The sequence below is a fragment of the Lissotriton helveticus genome, chromosome 12 (assembly GCF_964261635.1).
Source record: "Lissotriton helveticus chromosome 12, aLisHel1.1, whole genome shotgun sequence".
NCBI lineage: Eukaryota > Metazoa > Chordata > Amphibia > Caudata > Salamandridae > Lissotriton > Lissotriton helveticus.
The window spans coordinates 665,180,897-665,200,670 of NC_136073.1; the positions used below are offsets into that span (position 1 = coordinate 665,180,897).

General features: G+C 44.2%; 1 long non-coding RNA gene across 1 annotated transcript in view; it reads right to left on the bottom strand.

The window, feature by feature from the left end:
- Nucleotides 1-1,668, bottom strand: part of LOC144798672 (uncharacterized) — a 47,560-nt gene extending 45,892 nt beyond the window's left edge. The window contains exon 1 of the long non-coding RNA XR_013603606.1: nt 1,529-1,668. This is a non-coding gene — a long non-coding RNA (uncharacterized LOC144798672). The remainder of the gene's footprint in view (nt 1-1,528) is intronic.
- Nucleotides 1,669-19,774: the final 18,106 nt, after the last annotated feature.

Genomic DNA, 19,774 nt, shown 5'->3' on the forward strand with positions numbered 1-19,774 from the left:
GGTCTCAGCAACACAGAGAATTTCTCTTTTGTAACACTGCCACCTCAGGTCATTCAGTATATTCTGCAGATGGAAAAGTCCACTGTTAGTCCATTAGAACTTGGGCGTAGTGCTGAGGAATGGGTTCCTTTTTTTTGGGTGTCAGCAACGCATAGAAATTCTTTTCTGCAACACTTCCACCTCTGGTCATTCCGTATTTTCTGCAGATGGAAAAGGCCACTGTTAGTTCATTAGAACTTGTGCTGAGTGCTGAGGAATGGGTTCTTTTTTTGGGGGGCGGTCTCAACAACTCAGTGGAATTCTCTTCTGCAACACTGCCACCTCTGGTCAGTCGGTAAATTAGAACTTGAATATTTTCAAACTAATGCAATGCAATAAAAAAAGGTTTTATTTAAGGAGTTAGTAATCAGTACTGTGGAGATAGTAATATTTTGAAAATCCACAGCTTACTCAAAATGTAAATCTCCGTTTTAATGAACAACCTAGCATACAACTCTTAATCCTATGCCTCAATTGTTACCACTCTCTACACAACTCTAGCAGCTATATCAGGACGCAGATAAAAGGATGTGATTGCCAGCCAAGTGACGGTGTCCCCTTGTCAGTGCAATTCTTTTAACATATGATTGGATTATCTGATGAGTTGAGGGAGGAAGGTTTACGCTACAGTTAGTGGGAATAATAATAACCATGAATAACAGACAATCCTCATTTTAGTACATCCCTATCAGTTAGGCTATAGAGAAGTTGAGAACATTGTGATTAAACACACCGTCAAACAAATGGACACGTCTCAAATAATGCCCTAGCTTCTTTCATCTAACCATCTATGTCTGCAGGTGGGCAAACTGTTTACCCTGCTACCCATTTCAATCCCATGATAAATGTATCCTTGCGCTTTCTAGGTAATGGATTGTCCCTCATGTCAAATGACATCCTGCTGTAGCTTTATCATGTCAGGACACCACTTGACCAATCGCCCGGCGTGACGAGGACACACAGGAGGAGGACACATCAGCAAATATGCACTATTATGAAAACGGTAACTATCTGTAATAATGGCAGTAAGGCAAGTAGGAGGTGTAATGGGAAAGTATTCTGAACCACTGAAAGCATTGTCCTCCTTTTGGAAGTGAGATGGAGCTACAGGTCGGCAGAGTATCCTAAACAGCAATCCATCTGGAGTATCAGAGTCGCACATATAGAGTGCAGGGAAACAGGTTAATTGAGTTTCCCTTCATGAGAAAGTAACTCAATCACCCTCACTTAAGGCAACTCAGTCCCGCCTTAAAGACAGTAATGTCCTCTTATGACATATTGTTAGCACATGCGTCTAAAGCAGGCTTTGACAGACTTGGAGACAAAGTCTTTGATAAAAAACCATGATCACTGTAATAACATCCATATTGCTACAGTCTCGACAAATTATAATTATGCCAAAGCCCCCACTAAAAAGGTACTGAGGGCCCTCAGATGCTATGAACTTATTTAATAACATGGAAAATTATTCAATGTGAATATGACTTACCATGTAAATGGAAAAAGGAAGGCCGAGTGCTGAGGAATGGATTCTTTTCTTTTTTTTGGTCTCAGCAATCCAGAGAAATTCTCTTCTGCAACACTGGCACCTCTGGTTAATAGGGGTATTCTGCAGATGGAGACGTCCACTGTTAGTCCATTAGAACTTGGGCAGAGTGCTGAGGAATGGGTTCATTTTTTTGGGGCTCAGCAATGCAGAGAAGTTCTCTTCTGCAACACTGGCACCTCTGGTCATTAGGTATATTCTGCAGATGGAAACGTCCACTGTTAGTCAATTAGAACTTGGGCCGAGTGCTGAGGAATGGGTTCTTTCTTTTTTTTGGGTCTCTGCAACGCAGAGAATTTCTCTTCTGCAACACTGGCACCTCTGGTCATTCGGGACATTCAGCAGATGGAAGCGTCCACTGTTAGTCCATTAGAACTTAGGCAGAGTGCTGAGGAATGTTTTTTTTTGGTTTGCAGCAATACAGAGAAATTCTCTTTTGCAGCACTGCCACCTCTGGTTATTCGGTATATTCTGCAGATGGAAACGTCCACTGTTAGTCCATTAGAACCTGGGCAGAGTGCTGAGGAATGGGTTAATTTTTTTGGGTCTCAGCAACACAGAGAACCTCTCTTCTGCAACACTTCCACCTCTGGTCATTCTGTATTTTCTGCAGATGGAAAAGGCCAATGTTAGTCTATTAGAACTTGGGCCAAGTGCTGAGGAATTGGTTCTTTTTTTTTTGTGGACTCAGGAACACAGAGAAATTCTCTTTTGCAACAATGCCACCTCTGGTTATTTGGTATATTCTGCCGATGGAAAGATCCACTGTTAGTCCATTAGAACTTTGGCGTAGTGCCGAGGAATGGGTTCCTTTTTTTGGGTCTCAGCAACGCAGAGAAATTCTCTTCTGCAACTCTGGAACCTCTGGTCATTAGATTATTCTGCAGATGGAAACGTCCACTGTTAGTCCATTAGAACTTGGGCAGAGTGCTGAGGAATGGGTTCTTTTTTTTTGGTCTCAGCAAAGCAGAGAAATTCTCTTCTGTAACACTGGCACCTCTGGTTATTAGGTATATTCTGCAGATGGAAACGTCTACTGTTAGTCCATTAGAACTTTAGTGTAGTGCTGAGGAATGGGTTCCTTTTTCTTTGGTCTCAGCAACGCAGAGAAATTCTCTTCTACAACACTTCTACCTCTGGTCATTCCGTATTTTCTGGAGATGAAAAAGCCACTGTTAGTCCATTAGAACTTGGGCCGAGTGCTGAGGAATGGGTTCTTTTCTTTTTTTTGGTCTCAGCAACGCAGTGAAATTCTCTTCTGCAACACTGCCACCTCTGGTCAGTCGGTATTTTCTGCAGATGGAAAAGTCCACTGTTAGTCCATTAGAACTTGAATATTTTCAAACTAATGCAATGCAATAAAAAACAGTTTTTTTAAGAGTTAGTAATCAGTACTGTGGAGATCGTAATATTTTGAAAATCCACAGCTTACTCAAAATGTAAATCTCCGTTTTAATGTTCAACCTAGCAAACAACTCTTAATCCTATGCCTCAATTGCTACCACCCTCTACACAACTGTAGCAGCTATATCAGGACGCAGATAAAAGGATGCGATTTCCAGCCAAGTGACGGTGTCCCCTTCTCAGTGCAATACTTTTAGCGTATGATACACCAATAGCAATTAGATTATCTGATGAGTTGAGGGAGGAAGGTTTACGCTAGAGTTAGTGGGAATAATAATAACCATGAATAACATGCAATCCTCATGTTAGTACATCCCTATCAGTTAAGCTATAGAGAAGTCAAAAACATTGTGATTAAACACACCATAAAACAAATGGACACATCTCAAATAATGCCGTAGCTTCTTTCATCTAACCATCTATGTCTTCAGTTGGGCAACCTGTTTACCCCGCTACCCATTTCAATCCCATGATAAATGTATCCTAGCGCTTTCTAGGGAATGGATTGTCCCTCATGTCAGATGACATCCTGCTCTAGCTTTACGATGTCAGGACACCACTTGGCCAATCGCCCAGGGTGACGAGGACACACAGGAGGAGGACTCATCAGCAAATATTAACTATTATGCAAAAGGCAACTATCTGTAATAATGGAAGCAAGGCAAGTAGGAGGTGAATGGGAAAGTATTCTGAACCACTGAAAGCATTGTCCTCCTTTTGGAAGTGGGATGGAGCTACAGGACGGCAGATTATCCTAAACAGCAATCCATCTGGAGTATCAGAGTCGCACATACAGAGGGCAGGGAAACAGGTTAAATGTGTTTCACTCCATGAGAAAGTAAAACAAGTTAAATGAGTTTCACTCCATGAGAAAGTAACTCAATCGCCCTCACATAAGGCAACTCAGTCCAGCCTTAATGACAATAATGTACTCTGATGACATATTGTTAGCACATTCGCTTAAAGCAGGCTTTGACAGCCTTGGAGACAAAGTCTTTGAAAATACCATTATCACTGTAATAACATCCATACTGCTACAGTCTCGACAAAATATAATTATGTCAAAGACCCCACTATAAGGGTACAGAGGGCCCTCAGATGCTATGAACTTATTTAATTACAAGCAAAAGTTTTCAATGTGAGTTTGACTTACCATGTAAATCGATAAAGGAAGGCCTAGTGCTGAGGAATGGGTTCTTTTTTTTTGGTCTCGGCAATGCAGAGAAATTCTCTTCTGCAACACTGGCACTACTGGTAATTAGGTATATTCTGCAGATGGAAACGTCCACTGTTAGTCCATTGGAACTTGGGCTGATTGCTGAGGAATGGGTTCCTTTTTTTTGTCTCAGCAACGCAGAGAAATTGTCTTCTGCAATACTTGCATCTCTGGTCATTAGGTATATTCTGCAGATGGAAACGTCCACAATTAGTCCATTAGAACTTGGGCCGAGTGCTGAGGAATGGGTTCTTTCTTTTTTTTAGGTCTCCGCAACGCAGAGAAATTCTCTTATGCAACACTGGCACCTCTGGTCATTCGGGACATTCTGCAGATGGAAGCGTCCACGGTTAGTCCATTAGAACTTGGGGAGAGTGCTGAGGAATGGTTTTTTTTGGGTTGCAGCAACACAGACAAATTCTCTTTGGCAACACTGCCACCTCTGGTCATTCGGTATATTCTGCAGATGGAAACGTCCACTGTTAGTCCATTAGAACTTGGGCGTAGTGCTGAGGAATGGGTTCCTTTTTTTTGGGTGTCAGCAACGCATAGAAATTCTTTTCTGCAACACTTCCACCTCTGGTCATTCCGTATTTTCTGCAGATGGAAAAGGCCACTGTTAGTTCATTAGAACTTGTGCTGAGTGCTGAGGAATGGGTTCTTTTTTTGGGGGGCGGTCTCAACAACTCAGTGAAATTCTCTTCTGCAACACTGCCACCTCTGGTCAGTCGGTAAATTAGAACTTGAATATTTTCAAACTAATGCAATGCAATAAAAAAAGGTTTTATTTAAGGAGTTAGTAATCAGTACTGCGGAAATAGTAATATTTTGAAAATCCACAGCTTACTCAAAATGTAAATCTCCATTTTAATGAACAACCTAGCATACAACTCTTAATCCTATGCCTCAATTGTTATGACTCTCTACACAACTCTAGCAGCTATATCAGGACGCAGATAAAAGGATGTGATTGCCAGCCAAGTGACGGTGTCCCCTTGTCAGTGCAATTCTTTTAACATATGATTGGATTATCTGATGAGTTGAGGGAGGAAGGTTTACGCTACAGTTAGTGGGAATAATAATAACCATGAATAACAGACAACCCTCATTTTAGTACATCCCTATCAGTTAGGCTATAGAGAAGTTGAGAACATTGTGATTAAACACACCGTCAAACAAATGGACATGTCTCAAATAATGACCTAGCTTCTTTCATCTAACCATCTATGTCTGCAGGTGGGCAAACTGTTTACCCTGCTACCCATTTCAATCCCATGATAAATGTATCCTAGCGCTTTCTAGGTAATGGATTGTCCCTCATGTCAAATGACATCCTGCTGTAGCTTTATCATGTCAGGACACCACTTGACCAATCGCCCGGGGTGACGAGGACACACAGGAGGAGGACACATCAGCAAATATGCACTATTATGAAAACGGTAACTATCTGTAATAATGGCAGTAAGGCAAGTAGGAGGTGTAATGGGAAAGTATTCTGAACCACTGAAAGCATTGTCCTCCTTTTGGAAGTGAGATGGAGCTACAGGTCGGCAGAGTATCCTAAACAGCAATCCATCTGGAGTATCAGAGTCGCACATATAGAGTGCAGGGAAACAGGTTAATTGAGTTTCCCTTCATGAGAAAGTAACTCAATCTCCCTCACTTAAGGCAACTCAGTCCCGCCTTAAAGACAGTAATGTCCTCTTATGACATATTGTTAGCACATGCGTCTAAAGCAGGCTTTGACAGACTTGGAGACAAAGTCTTTGATAAAAAACCATGATCACTGTAATAACATCCATATTGCTACAGTCTCGACAAATTATAATTATGCCAAAGCCCCCACTAAAAAGGTACTGAGGGCCCTCAGATGCTATGAACTTATTTAATAACAAGGACAATTATTCAATGTGAATATGACTTACCATGTAAATGGAAAAAGGAAGGCCGAGTGCTGAGGAATGGATTCTTTTCTTTTTTTTGGTCTCAGCAATCCAGAGAAATTCTCTTCTGCAACACTGGCACCTCTGGTCAATAGGGGTATTCTGCAGATGGAAACGTCCACTGTTAGTCCATTAGAACTTGGGCAGAGTGCTGAGGAATGGGTTCATTTTTTTGGGGCTCAGCAACGCAGAGAAGTTCTCTTCTGCAACACTGGCACCTCTGGTCATTAGGTATATTCTGCAGATGGAAACGTCCACTGTTAGTCAATTAGAACTTGGGCCGAGTGCTGAGGAATGGGTTCTTTCTTTTTTTTGGGTCTCTGCAACGCAGAGAATTTCTCTTCTGCAACACTGGCACCTCTGGTCATTCGGGACATTCAGCAGATGGAAGCGTCCACTGTTAGTCCATTAGAACTTAGGCAGAGTGCTGAGGAATGTTTTTTTTTGGGTTGCAGCAATACAGAGAAATTCTCTTTTGCAACACTGCCACCTCTGGTTATTCGGTATATTCTGCAGATGGAAACGTCCACTGTTAGTCCATTAGAACTTGGGCAGAGTGCTGAGGAATGGGTTAATTTTTTTGGGTCTCAGCAACACAGAGAACCTCTCTTCTGCAACACTTCCACCTCTGGTCATTCTGTATTTTCTGCAGATGGAAAAGGCCAATGTTAGTCTATTAGAACTTGGGCCAAGTGCTGAGGAATTGGTTCTTTTTTTTTTGGGACTCAGGAACACAGAGAAATTCTCTTTTGCAACAATGCCACCTCTGGTTATTTGGTATATTCTGCAGATGGAAAGACCCACTGTTAGTCCATTAGAACTTTGGCGTAGTGCCGAGGAATGGGTTCCTTTTTTTTGGGTCTCAGCAACGCAGAGAAATTCTCTTCTGCAACTCTGGAACCTCTGGTCATTAGATTATTCTGCAGATGGAAACGTCCACTGTTAGTCCATTAGAACTTGGGCAGAGTGCTGAGGAATGGGTTCTTTTTTTTGGTCTCAGCAACGCAGAGAAATTCTCTTCTGTAACACTGGCACCTCTGGTTATTAGGTATATTCTGCAGATGGAAACGTCTACTGTTAGTCCATTAGAACTTTAGTGTAGTGCTGAGGAATGGGTTCCTTTTTCTTTGGTCTCAGCAACGCAGAGAAATTCTCTTCTACAACACTTCTACCTCTGGTCATTCCGTATTTTCTGGAGATGAAAAAGCCACTGTTAGTCCATTAGAACTTGGGCCGAGTGCTGAGGAATGGGTTCTTTTCTTTTTTTGGGTCTCAGCAACGCAGTGAAATTCTCATCTGCAACACTGCCACCTCTGGTCAGTCGGTATTTTCTGCAGATGGAAAAGTCCACTGTTAGTCCATTAGAACTTGAATATTTTCAAACTAATGCAATGCAATAAAAAACAGTTTTTTTTAAGAGTTAGTAATCAGTACTGTGGAGATCGTAATATTTTGAAAATCCACAGCTTACTCAAAATGTAAATCTCCGTTTTAATGTTCAACCTAGCAAACAACTCTTAATCCTATGCCTCAATTGCTACCACCCTCTACACAACTGTAGCAGCTATATCAGGACGCAGATAAAATGATGCGATTTCCAGCCAAGTGACGGTGTCCCCTTCTCAGTGCAATTCTTTTAGCGTATGATACACCAATAGCAATTAGATTATCTGATGAGTTGAGGGAGGAAGGTTTACGCTAGAGTTAGTGGGAATAATAATAACCATGAATAACATGCAATCCTCATGTTAGTACATCCCTATCAGTTAAGCTATAGAGAAGTCAAAAACATTGTGATTACACACACCATAAAACAAATGGACACATCTCAAATAATGCCGTAGCTTCTTTCATCTAACCATCTATGTCTTCAGTTGGGCAACCTGTTTACCCCGCTACCCATTTCAATCCCATGATAAATGTATCCTAGCGCTTTCTAGGGAATGGATTGTCCCTCATGTCAGATGACATCCTGCTCTAGCTTTATGATGTCAGGACACCACTTGGCCAATCGCCCAGGGTGACGAGGACACACAGGAGGAGGACTCATCAGCAAATATTAACTATTATGCAAAAGGCAACTATCTGTAATAATGGAAGCAAGGCAAGTAGGAGGTGAATGGGAAAGTATTCTGAACCACTGAAAGCATTGTCCTCCTTTTGGAAGTGGGATGGAGCTACAGGACGGCAGATTATCCTAAACAGCAATCCATCTGGAGTATCAGAGTCGCACATACAGAGGGCAGGGAAACAGGTTAAATGTGTTTCACTCCATGAGAAAGTAAAACAAGTTAAATGAGTTTCACTCCATGAGAAAGTAACTCAATCGCCCTCGCATAAGGCAACTCAGTCCAGCCTTAATGACAGTAATGTACTCTGATGACATATTGTTAGCACATTCGCTTAAAGCAGGCTTTGACAGCCTTGGAGACAAAGTCTTTGAAAATACCATTATCACTGTAATAACATCCATACTGCTACAGTCTCGACAAAATATAATTATGTCAAAGACCCCACTATAAGGGTACAGAGGGCCCTCAGATGCTATGAACTTATTTAATTACAAGCAAACGTTTTCAATGTGAGTTTGACTTACCATGTAAATCGATAAAGGAAGGCCTAGTGCTGAGGAATGGGTTCTTTTTTTTTGGTCTCGGCAATGCAGAGAAATTCTCTTCTGCAACACTGGCACTACTGGTAATTAGGTATATTCTGCAGATGGAAACGTCCACTGTTAGTCCATTGGAACTTGGGCTGATTGCTGAGGAATGGGTTCCTTTTTTTTGTCTCAGCAACGCAGAGAAATTGTCTTCTGCAATACTTGCATCTCTGGTCATTAGGTATATTCTGCAGATGGAAACGTCCACAATTAGTCCATTAGAACTTGGGCCGAGTGCTGAGGAATGGGTTCTTTCTTTTTTTTAGGTCTCCGCAACGCAGAGAAATTCTCTTATGCAACACTGGCACCTCTGGTCATTCGGGACATTCTGCAGATGGAAGCGTCCACGGTTAGTCCATTAGAACTTGGGGAGAGTGCTGAGGAATGGTTTTTTTTGGGTTGCAGCAACACAGACAAATTCTCTTTGGCAACACTGCCACCTCTGGTCATTCGGTATATTCTGCAGATGGAAACGTCCACTGTTAGTCCATTAGAACTTTGGCGTAGTGCTGAGGAATGGGTTCCTTTTTTTTGGTCTCAGCAACGCAGAGAAATTCTCTTCTGCAACACTTCCACCTCTGGTCATTCCATATTTTCTGCAGATCGAAAAGGCCACTGTTAGTCCACTAGAACTTGGGCCGAGTGCTGAGGAATGGGTTCTGTTGTTTTTTTTGGTCTCAGCAACCCAGAGAAATTCTCTTCTGCAACACTGGCACTTCTGGTCAATAGGTGTATTCTGCAGATGGAAACGTCCACTGTTAGTCCATTAGAACTTGGGCAGAGTGCTGAGGAATAGGCTCTTTTTTCTTGTGGTCTCCGCAACGCAGAGAAATTCTCTTGTGCAACACTGGCACCTCTGGTCATTCAGGACACTCTGCAAATGGAAACGTCCACTATTAGTCCATTAGAACTTGGGCAGAGTGCTGAGGGATGTTTTTTTTTGTGGTCGCAGTAACACAGAGAAATTCTCTTTTTTTGCAACACTGCCACCTCTGGTCATTCGGTACATTCTGCAGATAGAAACGTCCACTGTTAGTCCATTAGAACTTGAATATTTTCAAACTAATGCAATGCAATAAAAAACAGGTTTTCTAAGAGTTAGTAATCAGTACTGTGGAGATAGTAATGTTTTGAAAATCCACAGCTTACTCAAAATGTAACTCTCCGTTTTAATGCTCAAACTAGCATACAACTCTTAATCCTATGCCTCAATGGCAACTACTCTCTACACAACTCACGCAGCTATATCAGGACGCAGATAAAAGGATGCGATTGCCAGCCATGTGACGGTATCTCCTCAGTGCAATTCTTTTAGGGTATGATAAAACAATAGCAATTAGATTATCTGATGAGTTGAGGGAGGAAGGTTTACGCTACAGTTAGTGGGAATAATAATAACCATGAATAACAGACAATCCTCATCTTAGTACATCCCTATCAGTTAAGCTATAGAGAAGTCGAGAACATTGTGATTAAACACACCTTCAAACATATGGACAAGTCTCAAATAATGCCCTAGCTTCTTTCATCTAACCATCTCTGTCTTCAGCTGGGCAATATGTTTACCCCGCTACCCATTTCAATTCCATGATGTATTTATCCTAGCGCTTTCTAGGGAATGGAATGTCCCTCTTGTCAAATGACATCCTGCTCTAGCTTTACGATGTCAGGACACCACTTAACCAATCGCCCGGGGTGACGAGGACACACAGGACGAGGACACATCAGCACAGCAAATATGCACTATTATGCACTAGGTAACTATCTGTAATAATGAAAGCAAGGCAAGTAGGAGGTGTAATGGGAAAGTACTCTGAACCACTGAAAGCCTTGTCCTCCTTTTCGAAGTGGGATGGAGCTACAGGACGGCAGAGTATCCTAAACAGCATTCCATCTGGAATATCAGAGTCGCACAATCTGACAGAGATACGGGATAAAGGCTGAAAGGTCAGGATCAGAGCCTAAATATCCCGAAGCCGCTGTTCGGGAGGAAAAACCCGAAAGTGCGCCGAGTCCAGAACCGCTCCGATGAAGAGGAACTTCTGAGAGGGACACTGGTGTGACTTCGGCACATTGATGGAGAACCCCAGTAGGTGCAGAAGGTCGGCCGTACTCTGGAGGAGGCTGAAGACTGTCTTGGGTGATCCCGCCTTCAACAACCAGTCGTCGAGATAGGGGAAGACAGAAACCCCCGATCTGCGCAGATTTTTTATAATTTTTTATTTTAAAATTTTTGTATAGCGCTAGCTAGACCCGTAGGTATCAGAGCACTTCACACACAAATAGTAAAAAGCAGAAGGGCCTAACATTACCTAGAAGGCTGACAGTAAGTAAGCAAACCATGGATAAAGAATATAGCATGAACAATAAATAACTGTGCAACGGAGGGGGAGAGAACAAAAAGAGAAAAACAAGGTGATTAGCATAGTCCGTTCACCAACAATCCTTGGATGGGAATCAACTCGGAATATTGAGGTCTAGGTTAGTTGACGTTGTTCAGGAAAGTATTTGTTAAAGAGATAGAGTCTGAGGTCCCTTTTGAAACAGGAGAAGGAGGGGTTGCATCAGAGGACTCCAGGGAGAGCGTTCCATATCCTGGGAGCTTTGCCAGAAAACGATCGGTATTGGGTGGTTTTGTTTTTCATTTTTGCGGAATGAGAAGGAGTGAGTTGGAGCTTCTTAGTGTTCTGACTTGACCTGCTCTTACCAGTTTGTTGTTCAGGTAGTTGGGGGCCGGAGAGTGGAGAGTTTTGTGAGTGATGCAGGCCAGCTTGTAAATACATCTCCCTTCCATGGGAAGCCGTTTTAGGGAGTTGAGAGCTGGAGTGATGTGTTCAAATCTTTTTACTCCAGATACAAGTAGAGCCGCCATGTTCAGCACTGCCCTTAGAGGGGCTAGGTGAGCTTTTGGAGTCCCAGGGATTGAACTTTGAACTACTGTCTTGAGGTCATCATGGGGAAGAAAAGGTTTCAGTTTCTTGAGGTGTTTTAGAGAGAAAAGGGTACTTTTTGCAGAGTTTTTGATGTGGGCCTCCATTGATAGGTTCTTGTCAAGGGTGATGACTAGAGACTTAACTGAGTCAGATAGAACGAGGGGGCAGTTTAGGGCAACCAGATTCTTGAGCCACTCTTGGATAGGACGATGGTTGCTTTTTGGAGAGAATAGCATCAGTTCCGTTTTATCTGGGTTGAGCTTTAAGTGATTGATGTTGAACTAAGTTTGGATCTCCGTTAGAGTGGTATTGAGGTGTTGGATGTCATCGGGGGACTTGATTTTGAAATAGATTTGGGTGTCATCCGCGTAAAGGTGGTAACTCACTCCAGCTTTTTTCAAGATGATTGTGAGGGGCTCCATGAACAGATTGAAGAGGGATGGGGAGAGGATTGAGCCTTGTGGTACCCCAAGTGTGACTTTTGTTGGCTTCGAGAGACAGGAGTTGATTTTAATTTGTTGCGAGCGATGCTGGAGGAAAGAGGTGAACCATTTTAGTACAGTACCATTTATGCCGGAGCGCTTTGACAAGGTCTCCAGAAGAGCTGGATCATTAACTGTGTCAAATGCCACAGACAGGTCAATAAGGATGAGTAGGCAGGCATCACCATCATCTAAGGCCTTGAGAATGTGGTCTGAGACATTGAGTATTGCTGTTTCATTGCTACAGCCTTTCCTGAATCCCGATTGAAAGGTGTCGAGGAGGTTGAACTCCTCAATGTGTTTATTGAGTTGGTGGAGAACACATGACTCCAATGTTTTTGCAAGGAATGGGAGGTTTGAGATAGGTCTGAGGTTGTTCAGATCATTAGGGACGGCCCCTGGTTTCTTGAGAATGGGCATAAAATGTAAATGTAAATCCAGTACTTGTATAGCACACGAATCACCCCCGAAGGGGTATCTCGGTGATGGGTGCGGTTGGGAAGATTAAGCAATCTATTGCCCAGAGTCACATGATGCTGGGCACACCCCTGCTGCCGTAGCCAGGGATCGAGCCGTGATCTCCAGCGTCCAGCGTCAGTCGCCCTGGCCGCGGCGCCACACCTCTTCCCAAGAGGGCGTGATTTGTCCTAGTTGAAGGGAGACTGGGACACAGCCAGAGGTGAGAGAGGCATTGATGATTTTTTTCCAGAAAGGGGAAATGGTGTGGTTGAGTTTGTTTATGATTGTGGAAGGGAGGGGGTCCATGGTGTGGGAGGAAACTTTTAGATTAGAAATTATCTTGAAGACCTCGTTTTCCGCCATTAGCTCAAAGTCGGACCAGTGCGCATTGTTTTTTAGCTGGAGGCCGGTCTGATTGTCCTTATACTGAACTCTTTCTGCGTGGTCAAGGGAAGTAAGAAGGGGGCAGGTTATGAGGGAAGGAGTGTTTCCGGTTTGTATGAAGGATTGATCAATTTTAGCGAGTTTATTGGTGAAGAAGGTGGTAATTTCTTCACATCGCTCATTTGTCGCTTCGATAACTTGAGAGGGGGTGCAAATAGTTTGGCTTTTGACAATGCTGAATAGTTCTCTCGGTCTGTTTTTCGCCAGATCTAGTTGGCTGCGGAAAAAGGACGCCTTTTCACTGAAAATGTGTTTTTTTGTATGCCTGCCGAGCAGATCTAAGTTGTGTTAGGTATAAGGTCGAGGGGGTAAGCCTCCAAGTCCTTTCCGTTTGTCTGAGTTGGTGCCGTTCATTGTTTAGCTCCACTTTAAACCAGGGATTCAATTTGTTTTGCCTCTGTTGTTTGAGTTTGAGTGGAGCTACTTGGTCTAAAACCTCTGTCATTTTTTAGTTAAAGTGTGTAGTGAGGTCATTCGCCGTCCATGATGAGGGATGGAGTTGAAGATGGGGATGAATCAAGGAATCAAGTTCGGCTAAAGGGACTTTTTTGATGTTTCTGGTCAAGAGTTTAGGTTTGACGTCACAAATAGGTTGGTGGCTGACCGGTGTGTCAATCCTGAACAGAATGAGGTGGTGGTTTGGACCAGTCAATGGGAGAAATCGCTCTCAGAGAGACCAGTTCGTTATTGGTAATGATCGCATCTAGTGTTGCACCTTTGATGTGAGTTGGCTTATTGCAGAGTTGTTTGAGGTTATGTATTTCCAGAAGGTTGGATAGGTTCGGAACAGTGGAGTCTTTTGGGTCGTTCCAGTAGATATTGAGGTCCCCCAGGAATAGGTGTTTGGTATCTGTCAAGGAGAACCATGTTATTAGGTCTGTTAGTTCCTCGGAAAAAAAGTACGTTCTCCAGGCGGATGGTAGATGGTGTGGAATTTGATGGATGAGGTGCCATTAGTGGTGAGTTCGACACCCAGGTATTCAAACAATTGGTATTCTGCAGGTTTGAGATTGGTAATCTGTATTCCAGCTTTTTGGATGATGGCTAGTCCCCCCCCCCCGTTTTGATTGGCCTGTCTTGTCTGATTATGTTGTACCCCTGGGGGGTGAGGATGTCAAGGATGGGGGTAGAGTGAACATTGAGCCAGGATTCAGTGAGGAAAGCGATGTCAATTTCTTCAGCGAGAAGAGCTTCAGCAATGTCAGTAGCGTGTTGTACTGCTGATCTGCAGTTGAGGAGCATACAAGAGAGAGGGCGGGGAGCCTCGATGAAGGGGGGAGTAAGTTGGATAGAGGTGTATTGAGCAGGGGGTCTAGGCGAGTTGACAGTATTAGGGATTCTGTTTGTGCCAATAATAACAGGGATGTGGAATGGGGCAGACTTCAATTTGGAAGCGAGATAAGAGTCATTAATCTCATCTGGTTTCGGTACAGCAAAGGCCTGGCTATCCCAGTTGGGACTAAGTGTCTGACTCGCTGCTGCACTGGGAGGTCGAGGGGTGCTCTGGGGGGCCATGAGAGGTGTATTGAGTGGGGCCATGGAAGGTGTATTGAGTGGGGTAGGGGCCATGAGAGGTGTATTGAGGGGGGCCATGGGAAGTGTAGTGAGTGGGGGTAGGGGCAGAAATACCCAGGGGAAGGGAGCACATTGGCTTGGCTCTGTTGAGGAGGTTTTGCTGTAAGAGAAGGAGATCAGCAGTAAGGGAGTTAATTTTCATCTCAAATCTGTTCAGGTGCTGAGATATTGAACTGAAAAGGTTTGAGGTTTTAGGCAGGGGTTGAGACTGACTTGGGTCTATGGAGGGAGATTTAACAACGGTCAGGGATAGGATGGAATCTCTGGGATTAGGAGAGGGGAGTGGTTGTACACAGGGAGCTGGATTAGTCCTGTTCCCATTCGAGGAGTTTAGAGGAGGAGAAGTGGGACTAGTGTCCAGGTGAGGAGGGAGAGAAATTCTAGGCAGGGCGCCCGAGTTCTGGGTCATATCAGAGAGATAAGTGGTGGAGGTAGGTTGTGTATGTGGGAGTGCAGCAGCGGAAGGGGAGTGTGCAGAGGAAGGAGGGGGGAGAGAGACCGTAGGATTAGAAATGGCGTTAGACCCGGGGGGAGTAAGGGTCAGGGGAACAGGGACTGTGTAAGGGGTCGGGGAAGATTGTGAGTGAGGGTTCAGATTATCAGGGGTGGGGAGGGGAGTGTCAGAGGGGATTTCAGTCGCAGCAGGGCTAAGGTTAGGGGCCAAACTGTCGGGGTCGGCCTTGTGGGGATTGTTAGTTGTGAGGTTGATGCTCCTGGTATGGCTCAGTTGATGTGATCATGGTGGGTGTTAGGCGACGGAGAGTAATGTTAGGGGTAGAGTGATTGTAGTGAGTGATGGTGGATGTCCATGAGTTGAAGGGAGGGTCTTCAGGTCAGGGAGATTGGATCAGTTCCACATTATTAGTGATGGTGGTGGAGAATGGGGGAGGATAGGGTTTGATGATTCAGTTGAGTTAACGAGGAGAGAAGTTTGGGGAAGTCGCGGTCAAAAGTGGTGAGATGGGGGGGCGTGGCTACGCGGGCGAAGATGGTGGACGCAGCTTGTTAGAGCTCCCACCGGCCCGTTCTTTATCCGACGTGTTATCCTGGCTTCCGGACCCGTTTAGTTGCCCACACCGGCGGTGAGAGCAGCGGAGGGCAGGAAGTGTTGTCCGGTGTACTTTTCGGTGCTCCCGGATCATTGGCAGAGCTGAAAGCAGCGGCGGCAGTCTGCGGCCTTGTCCCCGAGGGAAAGCCGGGACCTAAAGTTTGGCGCCTCCCGGTCGGAGAGTCTTCGCGCCGGCCGCTGGGTCTCCGCTACCTCGGGGCCGGCGGGGCTCTCCTTGCAGGCGGAACAAAGAGCTGCTGGACGGACCCATCTGCAGTGGTGGGTGCATTGTCCTGGCCTCAGGAGACGACTGGAGGGCACCGCGGCCTACATCGGGCCGAGAGACCGGGACCTCGATTTTCGAGGTCCCCAGCAGCAACCACAGAGGCAGTGCGGAGGGGGCGGGGCCGGCTGGAGCGACAGCAGAGACAGTGCCCAGTGGTCGGGGGTGCTCCCTTCGACTCGATCCTGAGAGGACCCGGTGGAGACGCATGGCTGGACGATATCCTAGTTGGTGGCACTGGTAGGCAGGGGGGTTCGCCGGCGGCGGGCCCGGGAGACGCCGAGACAGTTGGCCGGCAGGACGGGGGGGGCACCCGACTGGATACAGGTGGTGGTTAGCAGTGTGGACTGGAGTGGCCCCACGGGACCCCCCGCTTGTGCCTGGAGTGAAAGTGGGGTGAAGCGGAGCGGAGCCTGGGCCCGGCTGGCACACCGTAGTGCACCTATACCCTCGAGGCCACCTAGTGGAGCACGGGGAAAAGAAGAATCCCCCCCCCCCGGCCCCTCCCCCCTCCCCCCCCCCTGGTGGCGGACGGAGTTTGAGGACTTGTGGGCCTGGAGATCATCCTGTGGTGTGCGCGTGCCTCTGGTCTGGGGTACGGGGATAGGCCCCGAGTCTAGCCATAGCTGATCGGACATTGGTCGGACCCAGGGGTGCTGTGGCCATGACCAGAGGTGGGGGCGGCAGCGGATCCGCTAAACAAGGGACCCTGGATAAGTTTACCGGGATGAGTGGGGCGTCGGGAGCCTCGGGCGGAGGCCACGGATCGGGCCCTGACAACGCAGCACTGATGGCGGTAATTTCTCCTATTCACTACCCTTAGATGAATTTCCCTTAGGCTAGTATAGTGACACTGAGAGTCGAGCCTTAAAACTATACTGTTCCAATTAGATTTATGAGACAAATGTGAGGACAACTATAAGAACGGTAATATGACCAATAGACTGTGAATCATGTGTATTATCCTGATGTTGAGTGTTTTATTTACAAATGATGTCAATTATCTGAGGGTTAACTGCCGGTCTTAATCTGATTACTGTATTATAGAAACTGTACCATCATACACATTGTTTTTTATAAATGGAATGTGAAGATAACCATAAATACATATTAGATCAAATGGCTAGTTATTATGATCTAGAGGTATCTATTTGAACCACCAGAAATCTAAATGTACATAGACTGAAGCCAGTTTGCACGATATGACAGGAATGTTGTGTGTAATAGTAATTAATGCCACACTCTCGATTATTCGAGTATATACTCGTTGTTGGTAAACAGGTTCCGTTTTTAACATATGTAAAACGAACATGCATCTAGAAACTGTCGATATACAATAGGTAGTAATGGTCAAAACAACTGAGGCCGAGAGCGTCCCAATCCAAGATGGCCGCCACGTAAATATAGACGTGAACAAATTATAAAGAAGAGTACATACTGCATTATGCTAATTTACGGAATTCCTTAATATCAGCGATTGCCAACTATTAGACCCGTGTTATGCATTATTCCGTTATTAATCCATGGAAGAATGGTAACTACGTAAGAAAGGCAGTATGATTCACTTCCGGGTTCCGGGGTTACTCGGCCACACCAATAATATTAAAATCAGTAATGATGCCGAATAGCCGATATGGATCGTAATAAAAGTTTTACGAAGGACAGACGCGATATAAAATTGGCACTTTATCTACTATTATCATAACCAGGGACGACGTTCGGTAAAAGTTTAAACTTCCGGGTCAATGTTGGTAGTGGCAGCATAAAAACGCGACCCCGTTCTCCATTCATTCCACTTCGAATGGAAAGGAAGGACGAAGCACGGAGGAACAGGGAGGCCGAACTGAGGATTTAAGGTATGAAAAACGTAGGGCTCGGTCGGGAGGCTTAAGAGTGAGAGTGGGCTCTTGAGTAAACGGGCAACCTTGTCAAAACCCTGGTATACCAAGCAGTTATCAGTAACTCTGGTAACATTGTGAGGCAATGGGACTTGCATAGGATCTCTAAGTATAGTTTTAATTAAACCAAAAGAAGGAGGCAAGTAGTGATAAAGTTGAATATAATGGAAATCAGGAGCTTCATAATGAACGTCCTTTTATTCCATTGCACAGACCTCCTATACATGGAAAATTGAGCCTTAACCAGAATCAACAGGAGAACTCGGTCCTATCTTCAGGGTACACCGATTTTATTAAGAACACTCACGAATAAGCCGGTGAGTAACCGAGTAGCAATTGCAACAGCAGAATGAGAGCTGTAAAGTCAAGAAGTGGCATTGGTAACAAATCCCGTTTTAGACTAAAGATGATTCCTGTTTTATGTATACTCAGATCATCCACAACCTGTTGAATCGATGGACATTGACCCCATATACGGTGGTTTCTCCGTACTAAATGTATAAAAACGAACTCCATAATCAAAGGTAACTAGCGCCAGAGGCTGGGTGTGCATTGAATTACCGTGATGTGTATAGAGAAAACATAGACTAAAGATGTAATTATTTATGTTTTTTTAGTTGACTGGTGAGCAGTAGAACGTCTGATTCATAGATATTCGAAAGCATCACTATAGAAAGTACGCTAAACGGACAGCAATTGAAAAGCTGCCTCAACCGTAATTTTCAGGTATATTGACCAGAATTGCATTTTGAATACGATATTGTCTGGGAGATACTTAGTCTATGTATACCAAAGTATTGACCATAAACAAGTTGACCTGAGGCAAAATAGTTATAAAGTCTCTGGGAACCAGGGGAGTGACCATTAGAGTGTGCAATCTGGGGGCTGCAAGAACACGTTCAAATGATTGTATTCAGAGGCATAATTGTGAGTACACTAAAATACTGTCATTTATTCTTAGATACAAAGTCCAAAAGTCTTAAATGTCCTGATGAAGGTGCCGAGATAAAGTGACACCGAAACGCCGCGTCGACCTTTTGTTAAGACCCTTTTTATTGTATATCTTGTTTTAATTGTTTATTTTTTATATGTGGTACTATCCGGAATGGTATTGTAAGAAAGTTTTAACTTTGCAATAGATTGTAACCCGAGTGGGAGGTACTCATGAATAAATTCTTCATATTTTTATAAATTTTTTCTTCATCATTTGATTCAGTCACAGTGCACTGCATACCCTTGTGTTTGATACTTATGTTTGCTAAGTCAGCAGTTTTAGGTCAAAATCATTCCCCCTGAGTTCTAGCCACAGCTATCCTTGTCTGCTACCCTTTACAGGGACTCTCTTTTTTTACCGAGTGAATTCCCCCTCCCTGTTACACAGTACATAGGGGAACCTCCATTTGTGTTGATGTTTTACTGTACAGCTTGTTAGCTGGGAGGAATACTTTTCAGAACAAATCAGTTCAGGTCATTATTACCTTTTAGGCGTATCCAGATCACAATGGACGCCTTAAAAACCTATGGATTTTCTGAAGATGACTTTAATAAAATCGTCAATGGCACCTCAAAAAATTATACATCCATTTCAAATATCAATAATGATGAGGACAAATGGAAAGAATTATGGAATAAGAAAAAGAAATTAGTCCGCACCGAACTCCATGCTGACTTCTTAATTGATTATCTAAAGAAAGGCATAATTCCTAGGGGGTTACAAATTAAGAACGAACCTGGCGTATTTATACGACATGAGAAATTCATTGAGAATTGGACCCTGATTGCAAATAGGTGTAGCAGGGACTGGATGCTCCTCATAATTGAGACAGCAAATGCCATTCTCATAAT